At 42.7% G+C, this 18,252-nt stretch overlaps 1 protein-coding gene across 4 annotated transcripts in view; it reads right to left on the bottom strand.

Annotated features, from left to right (window-relative positions):
• The window catches only part of Ebf1 (EBF transcription factor 1), a 386,167-nt gene that overhangs the window by 103,386 nt on the left and 264,529 nt on the right, over positions 1–18,252 (bottom strand). The gene's annotated exons all lie outside the window — the stretch shown is intronic.

Below are 18,252 nucleotides of genomic sequence, written 5' to 3'. Positions count from 1 at the left end.
TAAAAATTGTTTCTACTACGATATACATATATATTTTTGTTACTCAAATCTTTATCAAATTGGAAACCTTATAGAACATGAGAATAAAACTGAATCTATGAAATACTAGATATTTGAAATAAAGGACACTCTGAAATGGACTGGAAATTGTACAGAATTGCTTGATAATTAAATCTATCTGGTAGAAAATGGACACAATTTTAGATACACATTTCTATCCAATGAGCAGCCAGGAAAGAGAAGAGGGTGGAGCAGGAGGGGTTCTTGCACTAAACCTTCTGTCTGTTACCCTCACATAGCAAAACTTGACTCATTAAAATGAATACTTGTGTGTGTGTGTGTGTGTGTGTGTGTGTGTGTGTGTGTGTGTGTGTACTGGGTCAGCATTTTGCTCAATGCTGATGCTCTACCACTTGAGCCATTCCCTCCCTTCTGGATTTTTGCTCGTTAACTGGAGATGAGATTCTGTTGGTCATAGATGGCTTCAAATTGTGATCCTCAGATCTCAGCCTTCTGAGTCATTAAGTTTACAGACATGAGCCACCAGTACCTGGCTAGAATTCCTTCAGATCCATACTCTGGCTCTCATTTACACAGACTCAAAGAGTGCTTCTCACACTCAGAATCCTAGGATTGACTTCTTTTAATATTTCTCTTCTCTTTCCATTCTCAAAGGCCCTTGGGAGTGGGAAATCACTTGTGAATACTATGATCCCTTGTGCCAGTGAACATGGCATGGCAGCACGCAGATGTGGAATTGTCAGGGGATATTTGGGAAATCTGAGGGCTCACTGGTACTACTGAGGATTTTCAGCTCTACCCAGCCATGCTGCCCTTCTTATTATTTCTTTTATGAAAAGCAACAAAACAAAACTCTAAGGCAAAGGAGAAGCTGTGCAAGCAGAGAGAGAATGAGCCCCTCCTCTTTAATTATAAAAATGTTTATTAAGTACGGAAGACTGACTTTCTAGGCACTGAAGCCAATGAGAACACTAGTTCATTTTGACAGAGGAGTGCAGGGAAATCTGGCAAAAACGAAATTATTGGACTTTGTTAAATTTGGCAAAGTATCCTGCTTTAACTTTTGCAAGAAGGAAAGAAAACATGAAGCCCATTCCAGTGAGACCATGGCTCATGTGCCCGCACGCAAACAAGTACAATGAGCTTGGTTCTGATCCAAATTAATCTTTAAAAAAAATTACAGAGAGAAGTTTGGAAATATCCAAACTAAACATTTCACATTGGCTGAACTCAGAGCAACCTAGCCTGCCACCAAAACAAGACAGCCCAGGCCGACTGCTTGCCTGCATTTTATCCGAAACAAAATAATTAATCGAGAAAATGTAAAGTATGATTTCAACATTCTCATCCAACTTTTTACATATGTGTATGGGGGAAAGGTTGTGACCAGTTTTCCCACAGGCATAGGACTTGTTCTCAAACAAAAGCTTAAGGATAAATGTAAAAAACACAATGTATTCCTTAACCAATGGTGAAAGATCACATATAATTTCAAGAAATGTGTAAGTAATTATGCAGCATCTAAAAACTATATAAAAACTCTTTGTAAAACAAAAAGCAGTTAGAAAGCATTTTGTTAACAGCCTTGGATCGTTATTTTTTTTAATGAATAACTCATTACACTTGGTTGCTAGAGTGAAATAGGAACATTGTTGCTTCTTCCTTAGATACTTGGGAGACATGCTGAGTATTGACTTATCTGAAGTGATCCTTCCTATCTTATTTAATAGGGAACCTTAGAGTCTGTAACTCTTGACATCACCCACACCAACTGCCAAATGGCTTTTGTGATTATTATCTGTATGAATTTTGGGATTTCTGTTAGTATTTTTAAATCTTAAGTCATGTAGTCATATTCATTTAGATAAAAAGTCTCTTCTGGGCTCATGGTGGCAAAAAAAAGAGGAGGCAAAAAAAATGTGTGTACATCAGGTTGAAACTTTCTTTATAAGGACACAGAAACACAACAAATCAGAGAAAGTCTGGATAAGTGGGACTGCACTAAACTGCAGAGCTACTGTATGACAAAGGACATAGCTAGTAAACTAACTAGAAAGCCTACAGAGTGGGAGAAGATCTTCACCAACCAAACAACGGACAAAGGCCTCATATCTAAAATATATCAATAGCTCAAAAAATTGACTCAATCCAAAACTAATCTCCAAAGAAACAACCATCCCATTAAAAGATGGGCCAAAGACTTAAAGAGAGTCTTCTCTGAAGAAGAAATAAGAATGGCCTATAGACACATGAAGAAACGCTCAACATCTCTGACCATAAAAGAAATGCAAATCAACACAACTCTAAGATTCCACCTCACTCCAATTAGAATGGACATGATCAAGAAATCTACTAATAACAGATGCTGGCAGGGATGTGGCCTGGAGGGATCACTACTACACTGTTGATGAGAGTGCAAACTCGTTCAACCACTATGGAAAGCAGTATGGCAGTGCCTCAAAAGACTAAACATAGAGCTCCCCTATGACCCAGCAATTCCACTCCTTGGCATTTACCCAGTTGTCCAGAAACAAGGACATACTAAATCCACTTGCACAGCGATGTTCACTGCAGCACTATTTACCATAGCAAAGATATGGAACCAACCCAGATGTTCCTCAGTTGATGAGTGGATCAACAAGATGTGGTATTTATACACAATGCAATTCTATGCTGCTGTCAGAAAGCACGACATCGCCCCATTTGTAAGGAAATGGAAAGACTTAGAAAAAATCATATTAAGTGAAGTAAGCCAGACTCAAAGGAACATGGGCTCAATGCTTTCCCTCATTTGTCATAATCAGTAGAAACCTTGGGCTCTCCTAGCAGAGATTTACAATAGAACAAAACCTAGATACATAAGGCCATATAGTATGATGTTAAATGAAAGGACCTCCAGGATATAGAAACAAAAGCCATATAATGAGTGATTGTTGTCCTTAATGTACTATGTTATCTCTCATCTCTTTTGCTGTCCCTTGGTTATCTCATATTGTTACAGTATTTCACTTTGTTATCTGAAATATAGTATACATGTTTATTTGGTTATTTGAAATCGGATAGGGAAGGGGGGAAATCAAGATGAAAGGTGGAGGTGGGGGAGGGAAATGGGGACCAAGACATGAGAAAGGGTATCAATGTTTATGGGAAGTAATGCACCTTCTATCTGGTGAATATAATGTAACCCTTCTATTAATTACAGTAAAAAATATATGGAAAAATGTGTGTGCATACCACAGAGCAAGTGTCCTATATGAAAGGCTTTCTAATAGCATGCTCAAAACCTGCTCTCCTCTCTTCTTCTCTCCTTGACTCTCTGTCTCTCTCTCTCTCTCCCACACTCCCCCCCCCTCTCTGAAAGTGGTAATATTTTCAAACATATGATCAGGTGTTCAGACTTAAGTTACAGGTCAAGGAGTGTGCACGAAGACCTCATTGAACGATAAGCTAGCAAGGAAACAACACATGGCGTCATGGCCTTCTTCGACTGACCCTTGGAGAACAATGCCCTGAGGGCAGAGCCTGAGAGAGAGGAAGAGTGTGGGGTCCCATCCACGTCTTTCCCATCTCCACCCCAGAACCCCCCATCTCTCACTCTCATGGCAGGTATTGCAAGGTAGACCTCACAGTTCTCAAGGATCTCTAGTCACCTTTGTCTATCGAGGAAGCTCTGTGCTAATTCCCCAGTGGCACTCTGGGAAACCACATGAGACACTGGTGGGTTTCCCGATGGAGAGGGAGGAGAGGTTGTTATTGGTGTGTGAAATCTGGAGTGAGGCCTGGGGTTGTCCCTGCACTGCCCGATGAGTCCTTTCAAATGAAGAGCTCCAGAATGCCAGGACTGAATACAATGGCTCAGGCTACCAGACAAGCATGCCATGACAGGCAACTGGCAGTGTTAGGAAGTCACGGGAAAGCTGAGGAGCTGGGCACTGTGTGCCCTGCTCAGGGGGACAAAAGATAACTAACTCTGGACCTTGGGAATCCAGACAAGGTAGACCCAGTAAGGTCCTGGCTTCTCAAAGTTCAAAAACAGTACACACACACACACACACACGCACACACACACACACACACATACACACACGCACACATGCTGCTAGTCCTGGGGCTTGAACTCAGGGTCTAGGCACTATACCTGAACTTTTTTGCTCCATGCTGACACCCTACTTCTTGAGCCATAGCTCCACTTCCAGCTTTTTGGTAGTTAATTAGAGACGAGCATCTCCTGCCCAGGTTGGCTTTGAACTGCAGTCCTCCAATCTCAGCCTCATAAGCAGCAGGCATGCTCTAGCAGCCGCAGACAATATATTTTTTAAATATAGAGAGTCTAAATGCAAAATTATGGTCTGATTTTAATTTGTAGGCTGTATTTACACCTTTACCCTGATCACAAACCAAGAAGATAAGGAAATACTTGTAGTTGTGGCCAAAACTATATATACCCAAATGTTCACTGCAGTATTGGCACCAAAATCTTCGTGAAGCTAGCTGAACCCAAAAGGGAAGAGCAGTTACAGAAATTATAGCACAGCCAGCTTATAAAATACAAAGAATTTCAGTAGAGTAGATGAGAAAAATTTCTACCCACTGACATGGGAAGATCTCAAAATAAGTTACTAAGTGTGGGGGGGGGAAGCAATTTGTAGACTGATACTAGTGTGATTCTATTTATTCTTACATGACACATGGTGGACATGGGTGAGCTGTACATATGTATGTGTATGTGTGTGTGCGTGCGCACGCGTGCACAGTTAGATGTGAACAGATGCGCTAGGCAAAGATCCATGAGCAAGGAAATATAACAGGTGTCCTGCAGCAGATCCTTACGTGACTAATGTGGGTTTGAGAAGCCAAGGAGACTATGCAGTTTTACTCTGTTGCCACTTATGTGGTTTGAAGTTTTTGTTCATTGAGTATATATTAAGGTAAAGGGTATAAGAGGAAGAACTTCAATGACAACAGAACATTTGGTAATAGCTGTACTTTTAAAAAGAGTAAACCAAGATTAAAAACCAACCCATCATCAACAGTCAACTTCCCTCACTCACAGATCCTGAGTCCCTCTTTCCCGCTTCTTTTTGGGGGGTATTTGTTTGGGTGCTCTGAGATCACCCAGAGAAGACAGAGACTTTTCTTTCATACCCAGAGAAAAGCAGCGGGAAGACAAGGCTGTTTTTAATACTCACAGTGGATAGATGGACTTAGTGCAAATAGAAAAGAGAAAAGATTTACCAGTCTTCAAGCCCAGAGATGCAGTCATCAATATACATTCTGTCTCCCAGAAATTAGTATGGGATGGGGTGTGAAGAAGGTGTATTTGAGTCTAAAAACACCTTTCACCAGTAAATTCTTGATTTAATTCATTAAAACACACAAACAAAAAAAGACTCTTTCTTCCTTACCAGTAAATTTTTTCCACCCCCTATCTACAAAGACAAGAAGATCATTTCTAGTGCTACATTTCATCAGAAATAAAAAGTTTGGCTATTCCTTGTTGCTTGTCTCTTTTTTTTTAATCCCTCCTCCACCCTGCACCAGCCACCAAAGTAGAGATTTTCCTTTCCTTCAAACTATGACAATAACACGATTATCCCACCAGTTTAACATAATGGCTCTGAGAGGCTCATGGCACATTGCAGAGTTAAAGTGGAAATTATTAGGTAGCTCTTCTTTGTTATAGTAATGATCACTCCACAAATAAAAGCTCTCCTCCCAAAGGTACTGCGAGGCACAAAATGCTAATTCTCAAGATTATGTGTGCGCTTTTATTAAATATTACTATGCCCTGCCTGTTTGCGGGCTTCTCTGCTCTGATTGTTTTATGAGTGCCGTGTTAATGTCACTCTCGTCTTGCTAGCAGCAGGCACACATATTAGCGTTTGTATGAGAGTTGATCAAAGGCCACGTGCTGGGGGAATTGCTGAGAAAACACGGACAAGCGATAAAAATCTAACAGATTAATTGGTTTAAATTTCATTTCAGGGTGTTGAACTTTGGCTCAGGACTTTAATACTACACGGTGAGTCAGGGCCTAATTACCAGATTTCCAATTTGCTTCTGAACGATGGTCACGGTGAGAGCAAAAGGAGAGAGAAGAATTATTAGAAGAAGAAGAAAAAAAAAAGGGTGGGGGGAAGAAACAGAAAAGAAAGAAATCGCTCAGCTTCCCCGTACATATGTAACCACTCGTGTGGTGTGTGCAGAAAATCGTTCCGGGGCCACACCTCCCCAGAGAGCTTCGGAAGACACAGGACATCACAGGTGCCTGGAATGGTTGGGGAAATTTCTGAGTTACAGAAACAATGCTACATACAATCCGAGTACCTTCACGCCCCTGGCAGAAAGCACCACTGGGTGGAATTTATTAGCAAGGTGGATTTATAAGCTGGGTCTCCAATAGAAATGATCTATTTCATTGATAGAAAGCCAGGGCCAGGAGGCCATGTTTACCTCGGGGTTTATGGGTGGCCTTGGGAATAAGGGTTAATTGAGCTCAGAGGTGCCTGCCCATTGAGGTGAATTAGTGGTAGAGATACAGCGGTGGTGGGGTCTTGCTTTTGCCTCTGAGATCTCTTTGTGCTCTGATCAATACCTCACTTGTTTGGCATAGCTGTAGAGATGACCCAGGTCCGACATTTATCATATCTCATCCCCCAAACGAGGCTTTAGGTGACAGTCGATGCCCCATTAGGGAAGTCTAATTAGAGATGCATTGACTATGTTTTATTTTTTTAACCCATTGCTGTATTTCCATAGACTGGGAGGAAATACTTTTTACCAGCTGGTAAAACACGTATGTTTAAACACTGGAAATTCCTATCCTAGTCTCACAATGAGATTCCACTTGGATGGAGTAGACGCCATTTCCCCATTTCTATGTGTGCCTGTAGGCTCGTGTGCCCACTCTCCTTGGGTCAGTGTCCTGTAACACACATCCAAGAATGAGCAGGTCTGCAAAGCAGGGAAGTTGGGCCCCAGTGAAAATGGAGGTGCAGGCACCTCCCTTTCCCACTTGAGTGAAGACAGACAAGAAATCACATGACAAATACTTCTATGTGGAATATTAGAATGCTTGAAAACGGACAAGAACCCCAACTCTGTGGGTCACTGAGCCTTCGATCATGTCTAAGAATGCCATCTCTGTGGAGGGAGACAGGGAGCACCTCTATCTCGGGGATAAGAAATTGTATAAGTAAAATTTTTACAGGACTTTGGCGCTATTTTTACAATTGAAATGGACACTTTAGCCAAATGGAGCAGAATTTTCAGATAATCACTAGAATTAAAGGAAAGGTTGGGTCTTGTATTTGGCTGTAGCAGTCTAAGTAGACTCCTAAAGATTCACGTGGGTATCTGAGATCTACTCCCTCATTTATAAAGTGGATTTAAGAGTAATACCTGCTAACTTACTGCTTGAGATGGATATGGAGAATAGTACAGGAAATGTATGACAAGGCCCTTCCAACCCTTCACGTCGCTAGTCCAGGTTGAGTTTCTGCCTTCTTTCATCATCTTCAGTAATTGCATTATGCAGTTAAGCATTTTATTGTTCACTGGGGTTTTTATTTTGTTTTGTTATTGGTCTACATTTATTGCCCTGTCCACTAGAAGATGAAGATGTTACACTGCAAAGGATCACATATTATATACCTGCCAACCTCTTTCTTCTTCCTTCCTCCTCTCCTTTGTGTGTATGTGTGTGTGTGTATACATATGTGTGCAGTGTTTTCACTTTATAGAGAAATGTAAGGCATGCTATAGAGATTTCTTGATACCAGATGCAATTAAACCTCTTAAATATCAAATGAGGAGATTGGGAAATTCAAGTGTTTTTCATCCTTTATTCCTAAATGACTTCATTTGGCAAGAAATCCCTTTGCTTTGACACCATTCATGGGGCTTACAGAAAAAAAGGAGAGGGAAAAAATTGTCACTGGAGGGAAACGTGGTCATCTATCTGTGACCCAGTGGCAGACACCTAAGAATTGTGTCTAAGCCGCCACACTTGCTAACGACAGACCAGTCCTCCACCTTGTGAACTTCCTGTTTTTTGCACAGCATTCTCAACAGTCAGTGGTCAGAGCATCCAAGCAAGGGAGTGACAGAGATGCTGTTGCAACTATTTTATCATCTGTAATATCCCAGGGAAATGCTTTTGGATTTATGGATTGATACATCTAAAATCTAGAACTTTGTTCTGGTTTTCACTAATGCAGGGTTATTTAGCAATTTGCTGGTTAAAAATAATAATAATGAATCTTGACATTTTGATGTCACTGTAACTTCTAAATTGCACTTCATTTATTGAAGGAATTTTGATTTAATGACACACAACAGAGCATTGTTTCATTATATGCAACAAATTGTTTGTTAAATATACTACAGAAACTCAGAATTTTGTAACTCAAAGATGTGTGAATGCAATGTTTTTCACCTCATGTTTGATGTGAGAAATCCAAAATTAAAATGTACAAAATATTAATCTTAGAACAGCTAAAAGCACATTTCCATCACCTCTCTCTGTCTCTCCCTCTCTCTCTCTGCCCCTCTCTCTCTGCTTCTCTCTTTCCGCCTCTCTCTCTCCGCCTCTCTCTCTGTTCTATGACTGTCAATCACTCCATTGCAAAGCAATAGAGAACAAAATTGTCAGGGAGAGGGGGAAGAGCCCTGTGAATGAATTACTCATGGGCCCATTTGTGGTGTTTGTTGAAACAATATTAAATTCGTTTGCCTCTGATTATATAATAAGCACATAATTCTCTTTTCCCTAACAAGGAAAGCCTTCATGTACAAAAATATTTACAGCTCAATTCTCCTCATTCTACTATTGGAAGAAAAGTTTGAGGAATGAAAGCCAGAGAAGAAAAGGGCACAAAAATACTCTCCCTAGAACGGAATCCTGATATGAAAAAGGGAAAACATTTCCAGCTTAAAAAAATGAAAGGGAAAAAATAAGCCAACAAACATAGCATGTAACTGCTTCTTCAAAAAATATTCAACTCTTTATTAACAAGCAGTTTTCTTGGGGCTGAAAAATCATAAAGTCAAATACAAACAAGTCTAGTGGAAAATGTGTGACATTCACCTTGGCTGGAGTGGTGTTTCTAACAGGCCTTGAACGTGTGTGCTGGACTATCCAGATGGCCATACAGGAATCGGCCTGATAGGATTAAACCTTTATGCCGAACTCTGGTCCATCTGTTCACCACAGTTTGCCTTTTCTTATATGAATTTGAATTTTTTTAGCCTTCTTAGGACTATAGCAGGACTAATGTGCCATGAAAAACACAGAAGCATGCAGGTAATTTGACGATTTTTTAGCCTTAGTTGATATTATTTCTATCATTTTTCTAGAAAAAAATGTTGTAAGAATTCAGCTAAGAAGAAATGTAAAAGCATGCAGAATATATACTTTTTTAAGTTCTATTTTATTTTGGTTTGGTCAGAGCATTTAGTCTTCCCCTTCCTATTGAACTGTAGACCTTCATGTGATATCATATAGGGATGTATGACCATGATTGTCACCTTCTCTACACAGAAAGTAACTATAAAACTAGTGTGTGAGCTAGAAGCTGACAGCTCACGTCAGTGATCCTAGCTATTCAGGAGGCTGAGATCTGAAGTTTGAAGATAGCACAAGAGATTCTAATTTCCAGTTAACCCCCTCAAAAAAGTCAGACTTAGAGGTATGGTTCAAGTAGAATGCAAGTCTTGAGCAAAAACAACAGAGAGCAAGAGACCCAGAGTTCAAACCTTCAGTACGAGTGTGTGTGTGTGTGCACCCACGCACACGCCGACACAAAGACCAAATGGTGTATGAATGACTGACCCAAGTATATTTTGTTCTTTTCCGTTTCAAGAGGGTTGGCATAAGCCATCTAACTATCATTTCTATAACATTTCCTGTTTTTCAGTTGTGATGAAGACGGCACAGCTGTGTTTTGAAGCTTCTTGAATGAAACAGGCTGGTCTTGTTTTGTCCTCCTCTGTACACATCCCTACGGGAAGTGAAGCTAATTATCAGCTACAGAAGTTAACTTATAGGAGAGCTCCGGTTAGAAACCAGACAGCTACCAAGAAGCCAGGGCTTGGAAGATGCTTCTGGGATCTCTAATCCCATGATAAAGACAAAAAGAAGGCTCTAGATACTGGGCTTGGGGGAGGTACCCTGAGACAACTTCCCAGACAAGCAACATGAGAATGATGAGTGAGGGAATGTATGAATGGATTGCATTGGGGAAGGGTCTTTTAGAATCCTACCTGGAAGCTGGGCCCTAGCACATTAGATGTAGAAACCACAAGAGACAACAGCCTGTGGACCAAATCCCTAAGAGTAGAGACCCTTAAGGACAGAAAGCACATGGACATACATGAGCCTTCCATGGTACCCCTAGTCATGCTGCTCTCGGGCCTATGGCGCCCCAAACGATGGGGGTGAGCCGCTAACCAAATCATCTTCTATATAAACGTTCTGTTTAAGGAGTCTCATTAGTTGGCCACCTAAGGGACAGAGAATGGTGAACTTCCCGCGTGGCTGATAAAGCTCCTTCAATTGACAAGAACTGCAATCAGGTAATAAGTAAGGAGCAGTGGATGACACAAGTCCTCGTGTCACACACGTGTACCTGCCTATACACATACCCACCAGAGCCCTAGAGTGTGTTCCACAAAGAGACTGAACTCATGTTCCATATATTGTTTTATTGGCTTTACCCAGTCCAGTGGCCTATAGCCACAGGAGACTCCTTAAATTTAATGTTCAATAGCAAATGAAAACTCTTTTCTGCTGTCACACTAGCAACCTATCCAGTGGGTAGTCCATCTTCAAAGAAAGGTCTATCCGATAGTGCTAATCTTAGAGCCAAGTAAAGAAAATGGAGCTTATCACCCGTTAACGTGACCATGTGAGGGTACCCTGTGTGTGCCAGGCAGAGGGATGGGCATCATGAATCTCAAATTCCTCCACCAAGAACCACAAAAGCCAAGGTTAGCTGGGTGCCAGAGGCCCAAGCCTGTGAGATCTGCAGATCATGGTTCAAAGTTACTTATCTCTAAGTAACTTCCAAAATGTTGGAAGTGGAGCTGTGGCTCAAGTGGTAGAGTGCCGGCATTAAGCAGAAAAGGTAAAGGGACAGCACCTAGGTCCTTAATTTCAAGCCCCAGTACTGGTACAAAAGAAAAGAAAAACCACTGTTCACAGGGCCAGGCAGGACGTTTGAATTTGAGAGGTGCAGTACAATGGGGTGGCTGTGATAGTCTCTTATGCCCCATCCAAAGGAGCCCAACTTCTGAACTAGACCCAATTATCTCCATTTGAGACTAGAGACCCAGCACTACCAGCTTCTCTAAGAGTATAAAGGGAATTTGCAAACCACACTATTATATTAGAAAAAAAAATCCTTTAGGTTGTCAACAAGTATGAAATTGCTTCAAATACCAAGCAAATCAGAGCCAAACCATATAGGGCTGAAGGCTAATTCCCTGTTCCATGATCCCAAAGTGTGCAACTTCTACACATCCTTGGTGAGCCCAGAAACATCTTTTAAGCTATTCGGTTCTGCAGTCCCACACCTTGTACAGATTCACAGAAGAATAAACATGAACCCAACCCCAGCTAGTTCTGCTTCTGCCTGCCGCAGGCCCCTCAGAAAGCACATATGTATGAGATGTTAAGAGCTCTCTGCTCCTGAAGAATTTCTATTGTCATCGCCCAAGACAGCATACATAGTGGCTCTTTAAGGAAATGGTGTTTTTTTGAATGTGAGCTGCGTTTCAGCATTAACCTAGCCCCGCCTTTAATATTGCACCACCCTGCTTTGTGTTTTTCCAAAGAGTTCCGCTTCTGTTTCTCTCCACAACCACACCTGCTACGGCCAAAGCATTGGCATGAACTTTCAAGGCTGAGGGCCTTATCATGTGGATCCAGGTTCCTCTCCTCCTGCACACCGTCCCTGGGCTTCTCTCCCGCATTTGTGACGGCCCAGGTGTTTCTGTGGTGATAATGGGTGACGTCACCAGTATAGGAAGGCGCATCATCAAACATCCACACAATATGAGCCAATGGCCAATAAGGACTTGGCTTCCATCGAAACTGTACTGACTCACCTTCCTCAACAATAGCTCTTCTAGGTCTGGGCTATCCTGTCAGACTATGCTAAGCAAATATTCACACTGGTCTGCTTGTGATACATGTCTGCTGTCTGATTATTAATCCAGACCACACACCCAAACCTAGATTAACCTTCCTAAGGGCCTACAAGTTCAAGTTCACCTTCTTGAGTCTGGCTGAGTTTCCCTTTCCAACCTCTCCAGCCTTGCAGGCAGTACTGGTATGCTAATAGGAGCTTGGTCTCTGCATTTATGAGACCTTGGCTCCCAGGTCAGCTTTACCTCTGACCAGCTGGGAAAAAATTAATTGTCATAACTAAGCACTGGTGGCTCACATCTAGAATCCTAACTACTCAGGACGTTGAGATCTGAGGATTCTGGTTAGAAGCTGGCCAAGGCAGATACATCTATGGGACTCTTATTTCCAATGAACCAGGAAAAAGCCACAAGTGGAGGTGTGGCTCAAGTGGTAGAGTGCCAACCTTGAGTTGACAAAGCCAAGGGAGAGTATGAGTGAATTTAGTCCCAGTACCCAGTCCTTTCCTTGCCCCCACAAATGACTTTTATAAGTCCATTTCTGCCACTTGAACTGGGGCTAATAATTATTAGTCTGCTTTGCCAGGTTGTTACCAAGTTTAAATGAGCTAATCAATGTGCAGCACAGAGCATGGAAGGAATAGAGGTGAGTGATAATAAAGAAAAGAAACAGGAGAAGGAAGATAACGGGGAGAGAGACAATGGAATGGTGGCAACAGGCTCTCCTAATCCACAGTCACTAAATGTCCTTAGCCCATGCCCTACATTTCTATTTCAAGAAGGTTCCATCACTCACTTCTGTCCGGCCTGATTCTCTTCCAAAAAGACTCATCTGCAATGGAGCTATATCTTTCTATCCCAACTCTCTGGAGTTGCAAATCCATATTTCTTAAACCATTTGTCTTTTGCTGGACTCAGTCTTGAATGTGTGTGTGTGTGTGTGTGTGTGTGTGTGTGTGTGTGTGTTTGTACACATAGCTATGTGTGCAAACTAATCCATTGTTCTAACCCATCTCTTGGAGATGGGAGCCTTGTGCATGAGCACTTGGCATGCACTAGCTACACACGACTCTATACCTAACTAATGCCTGAGTCTTGACTAGCAACGTGAAGGGTTGGAAGGGCCTTATATCACATTTCCTGTACTACTCTCCATGTCCATCTCAAGCAGTAAGTTAGCAGATATTACTCTTAAATCCATTTTATAAATGAAGGAGTAGATCTCAGATACTCACATGAATCCTTAGGAATCTACTTTGATCATTACACCCAAATACAACACCCAATCTTTCCTCTAATGCTAGTGTTTATCTGAAAATTCTGCTCCATTTTGCTAAAATGCCCATTTCAATTATAAAAATAGAGCCAAAGTCCTGTAAAAATCTTACTTGTACAAGATAGAGGGAGGATATTTACTAACTTTAAAGAGTAATACTACTTTATTAAGCAAAATTATTTCTCCCATCCCCAACCCCCACTCCTGAGACATAAAACCACATATTAATTATAGTGAAATCTATTTCCAAGTTCAGAAAATGGCATCCTAACATAACACTACAGGCGCCAATCCAAACAGGAACGCTAAACATATCACCAAACTTGCTGGTTTAACAGCTCTTTAGAGTTGCATGTTGGGCTGCTAAACACATACACTCGTGTGTGTGTGTGTGTGTGTGTGTGTGTGTGTGTGTTATACATCTGTCATGACTGACAGCAACGCTGTAGATCTCATGTTGAGGAAGGAAGTTCCCCTCACTCTCACTCATGTTCAGTCTGGATGCACTCTCAATGGTAAACATCATGGAAATTTGCACATAAAAATGTTATTGTTTAAAAATAGGTTCTCCTGGGCCAGGAGTTTAGCCTAGTGGTAGAGTGCTTGCCTAGCATGCACAAAGACCTGGGTTCAATTCCTCAGTACCACATACATAGAAAAAGCTGGAAGTGGTGAAGTGGTTCAAGTGGCAGAGTGTTAACCTTGAGAAAAGCCCAAGGACAGTGCTCAGACCCTGAGTTCAAGCCCCGTGACTAGCAAAAAAAAAAAAAAATTGGTTCTCCTAAAACAATACTTTTATATTTTTCCCAATTACTTTCTTGTTTCTTTTTTTTGTTTTTGTATTTTTCTAAGATAAGGTCTTACTACAGAGCTCAGGCTGGCCTGGAACTTGCTATGTAGACCAACCTGGCGCTGAATTCACAATCCTCCTGCCCCTGCGTCCTGAGTGCTGGGATTGCAGGCATGCACCACCATGCCTGGATTTTTAAAAAAAAAAAAACAAACAAACACATTTTCTGCTGAGTAACAAGGATCGAATTCCACAGGCTAACTACACCAAGAACATTTAGGAAACTGCCAAAGTGAAAAGAAAGGTATGTGAATCTGGCTCTCAAGTGTATAAAATTTTGTTGTACCAAATAGTTACTGGAAGAGCTCTGTTGGCTTGATGATTTGGCCAGAAGATTTTAGCAGAGAGAGAGAAAGAGGAAGGTGAGAGAGGGAGGGAGAGGGAGAGAGAGAGGGAGAGGGAGGGAGAGAGAGGGGGGAGCCTTCCTACAAAGAAATGCTGAAGAGTCTTAGAGCTGTCTGAGACATGCCCCGTCATCCACAGATAATATAGATGAAGGCTTGAGTGCACTTGAGAACCTACTGTGCTCAAAACAGACAAGAATTAAAGGTCTCGGTCTCACCAATTGTGTTCATCTTCTAAATACACTGCTGCCTATCCACACTTCACATCTTTATCGCTTTGCTCCAAGGCTGATGCAAGAAACTGAAACCGCTTCTGAGCTCACGCTCTCCCTGTCTTGTGTCCTCTGCGGTGGGTGGAGAGCACAGCTCTGTACCTCTGGTGGCATGCTGAGTACAACTGTCAGATAAGGCAGCCACAGGAGCATATGTTCACGTATAAAATATTGATGAATGGCACCGATTGGAATAAACATGTATTAATACCCGAGTTCTGCTTTCATGTTTAGTGGTCAGACACACATTTGGTGGACCTGGATCTATTTCTGCACCTTGCGGCCTGGAGAGTGTGACTTTTGTGTTTCACTTTTCTTTTCCTTCTCTGGTTCCCATCACATCTGGTTCCCATACCAGGACGACCCTTCACCCCCACCCTGGCTGTCATGTCTCAGTAGGACTTTAATGGCTGGTCAGTCATTTCCAGTTGACTTGCCTATGGTAGACTGGTCTCCATTCCCCCCAGATCTACCACCCTCTGACTTTCCCTAGCACGTATACAGGTAAAACTCTTTTCCCTCAGGATGCGAAAATCCTGAGATGGTATCGTATTCATCTGATAAGGGTGATGATCACTGAATTTCTATAAAGTTTCATTTCTGTCCACTGAGTATTTCAGGTTGCAGGGCTGGCTCAGGGAGCTTGAGATGGGGTTGCCGATAGCGTGATGTGATACCAGGAGTTTTTATCTTAACCCAGAAAAGCCCCTTCCCTTGTATCCCTGCGCATGCCAACGTATCGCCCTGGGGACTGGGCACAGATCTGGCTTTTCAGTTTCCCTTTGAGTAATGTCGTCAGTTTGCTTCTATTGAAGCAGGTTTTGCATTACATGCTCAAATAGCAGGGAGGGTCACGAGCCATCTCTGGGGCTGCAGCTTGGGAACAGCACAGCGATACTGGTGGAAGGTAACCGTGAGCAGAGTCCCCGCCATGTGTCAGCTGCTTGGAAGGACAAAAACTGCAAACAAGCTCAGCTCATCCTCTGTGGGGCCATTACTAAAGTCTAAAAGGAGAGCCTCAGTTTCCCTCATTAGATGGACATGTGACAGCAGTGCCCTCCCATGGTGGCTAAGAGGATTAAAAGATCAGGCCAAGTGCTCAGCTCCGAACCTGATGCCTCCTTGTTTTCTGACAGGCTGGCATCCTCAGTGGGGTTGGTGGAGAAGCAGGAGAGGGGTAACATTGCCTCTTACTCCTAAGGGGACATCTGAGTTGAGACCCACCTTGGACAACTACTTGAGAAAATTAATAATAAGTAGACAGATATATGGCCATCCTAACAGTGGAACCATTCGTCTCCTGAAACGTTAGTGGAAAACCTAGCACTTCACTAGACTATGATTTTGTGTCGACTGGACCCACATCCAAGACGGGGGGGAGGGGGAGCGCAACCCATGGAAAACTGCCAAATTCACTCCTCAAAATCGGACCTTAGACCTCACCCACCTTCCTGAACAGCCTCGTGTTTTACCCTCACCCACCTTTCCACACACGTCCTCTCTGCCCAAAATGCTCTGGACTCCCGCCTAGCTTTGCTAAATGCTAAACCACTCTATATGAAAGTTTTTTAAGTTAATTCTTGGGACACAGCATTACCACCACTGCAATCTCAGCCCTTCTGTGCGCCATTACTCCCTCAATACTGCCACAGATAAGCATGCACACATCCTGGAGGCTGCTGATGTCAAGAAGCACCCCTCTGCAGGCCTGGGGGACTCCATCCTCTGAGACAGACACCCAGTGGTTCATGAGAGAACAGAAAAGCCAAGGAATGGCACTGAACGGAACTAAACTGAGTAGCCTAAAAACTGCGAACACTGCCAGCCAGGACACCCCACAATGAGTTTCCCACGTGGGAAAGCCACAGCTCTGTGAGAGCCCCATTTCCTGGGCTGATCTGACCCCCATTCCGGCAGCCAGGCACTCCATTCTCTTGGGGGTTAAAATTAGCACCAGTTAGTGTCACTGTCCCTCCTCCTGAACCGGGCTCTAAACGTGCGAGGCCCAGGTGGGCCCTGCTGACAGATGTTAAGGTTAGGAGGAAGGGTAGCCACCAGATGAGAAAACACAGCGGCCCACTTCCGCTTCTGGAAGTGCCAGGACTTCCTGTCTTTTAGGCCCGGCTGGTTCCTGGGGCCCCACCCCTGCTTCCCACCCCCTCCTCCCTCCAGCAGCAGCATCAACACAGTTACCCCTTTTTTCTGTCATTTGAACTCAAATGCTATCTGGGAAATGGACAGGCGATCCTACCCTTGAGATCACCATGTCAGCTTTTCACAGGGCCCAGTGGGCACAGTGTAAATCACCACCACGCACTGCCAGGCAGAGCCAGGCCAAGGCTCGGCCTTGACGATAGTCTTCTGTCCACAGTGATTTCTGCTGTCTGACTTGCAGACACCACTTGATTAAAAATTAGCAACAGAGTTAAAGAGTTTGGGGGAGGTTTTTATTTTTTGGTGATTGTTATCGTTGTTGTTAAGCTCTATGGGGATGTTAAGTCTATTCTAACTGTAAACTAAGCCAATAAACTTGCTGTTGCTTTTAGAAAAACAACAATTTAATTCTGGAAATTAAAAAAAAGAAGAAGAAGAAGAATACTTTCCAGAGGCTTCTACTGATTCTGATGATTTAGGAGAATTATTACTTCTCCCAACCCTGAAAGCCCTCTCGACAGTATTTCCAACTGTGTAAGTAGGCAGTATAACCACTCGTTGACTTCTTGGTAGTTATGAGTTTCATTTCTATCAATTAACCTTTTCTTCAGTCACACTCTAAGCAGTAATCCTTGGGAGACCTCAATGGTTCAGTTCCTGATGGTCATTATTTATTTTGCTTCCAAATTAAAATGCAGCAGTGGAAATACTTTAATATTGTATGTTCGTCTCCTAGGAATTTTCTCCCTACCTGTATGGGAAACACAGGTCTGAAAGTCCAATGCTGAACTCAAGTGATTATCAACCAAGTCCTCTCAGCAGAAGAATCGGAGAAACCACAGCATGTGAGACCCACTAAAGACCCAAATGGTTCTTTGGGCCAAACCTGTGGCTTCTCCAAACTTCCTGCAACCAACTGCCAGCCTCCTCCAGAGAGGGCTCAAATGTACTAGGCAGTGGCCTAGCAAAGACATTTGCTGTGCGGTCACTTTGCCACTTTGGCCACTGCCACCTAAGGCTATGTGTTAGCACGAGAAATAGAACTTCTCTTAGACTCAGCTGCGTGAGAGAAAAAGAAAAAAAAAAGACCAAACTATTAGAGCTTGAAGGATTCTAGCAAGCATCCCCTGTATAAATGAGGAAATGGGCCTAGAGTAGAAGGCCTCGTTCCTGCCAGAAGCCGGAAGC

This window comes from Megascapheus bottae, chromosome 29, assembly GCF_031878675.1.
Source record: "Megascapheus bottae isolate mThoBot1 chromosome 29, mThoBot2.hap1, whole genome shotgun sequence".
NCBI lineage: Eukaryota > Metazoa > Chordata > Mammalia > Rodentia > Geomyidae > Megascapheus > Megascapheus bottae.
Note: the sequence above shows the minus strand (reverse complement) of the source record. Positions and strands in the feature narration are given on the sequence as shown.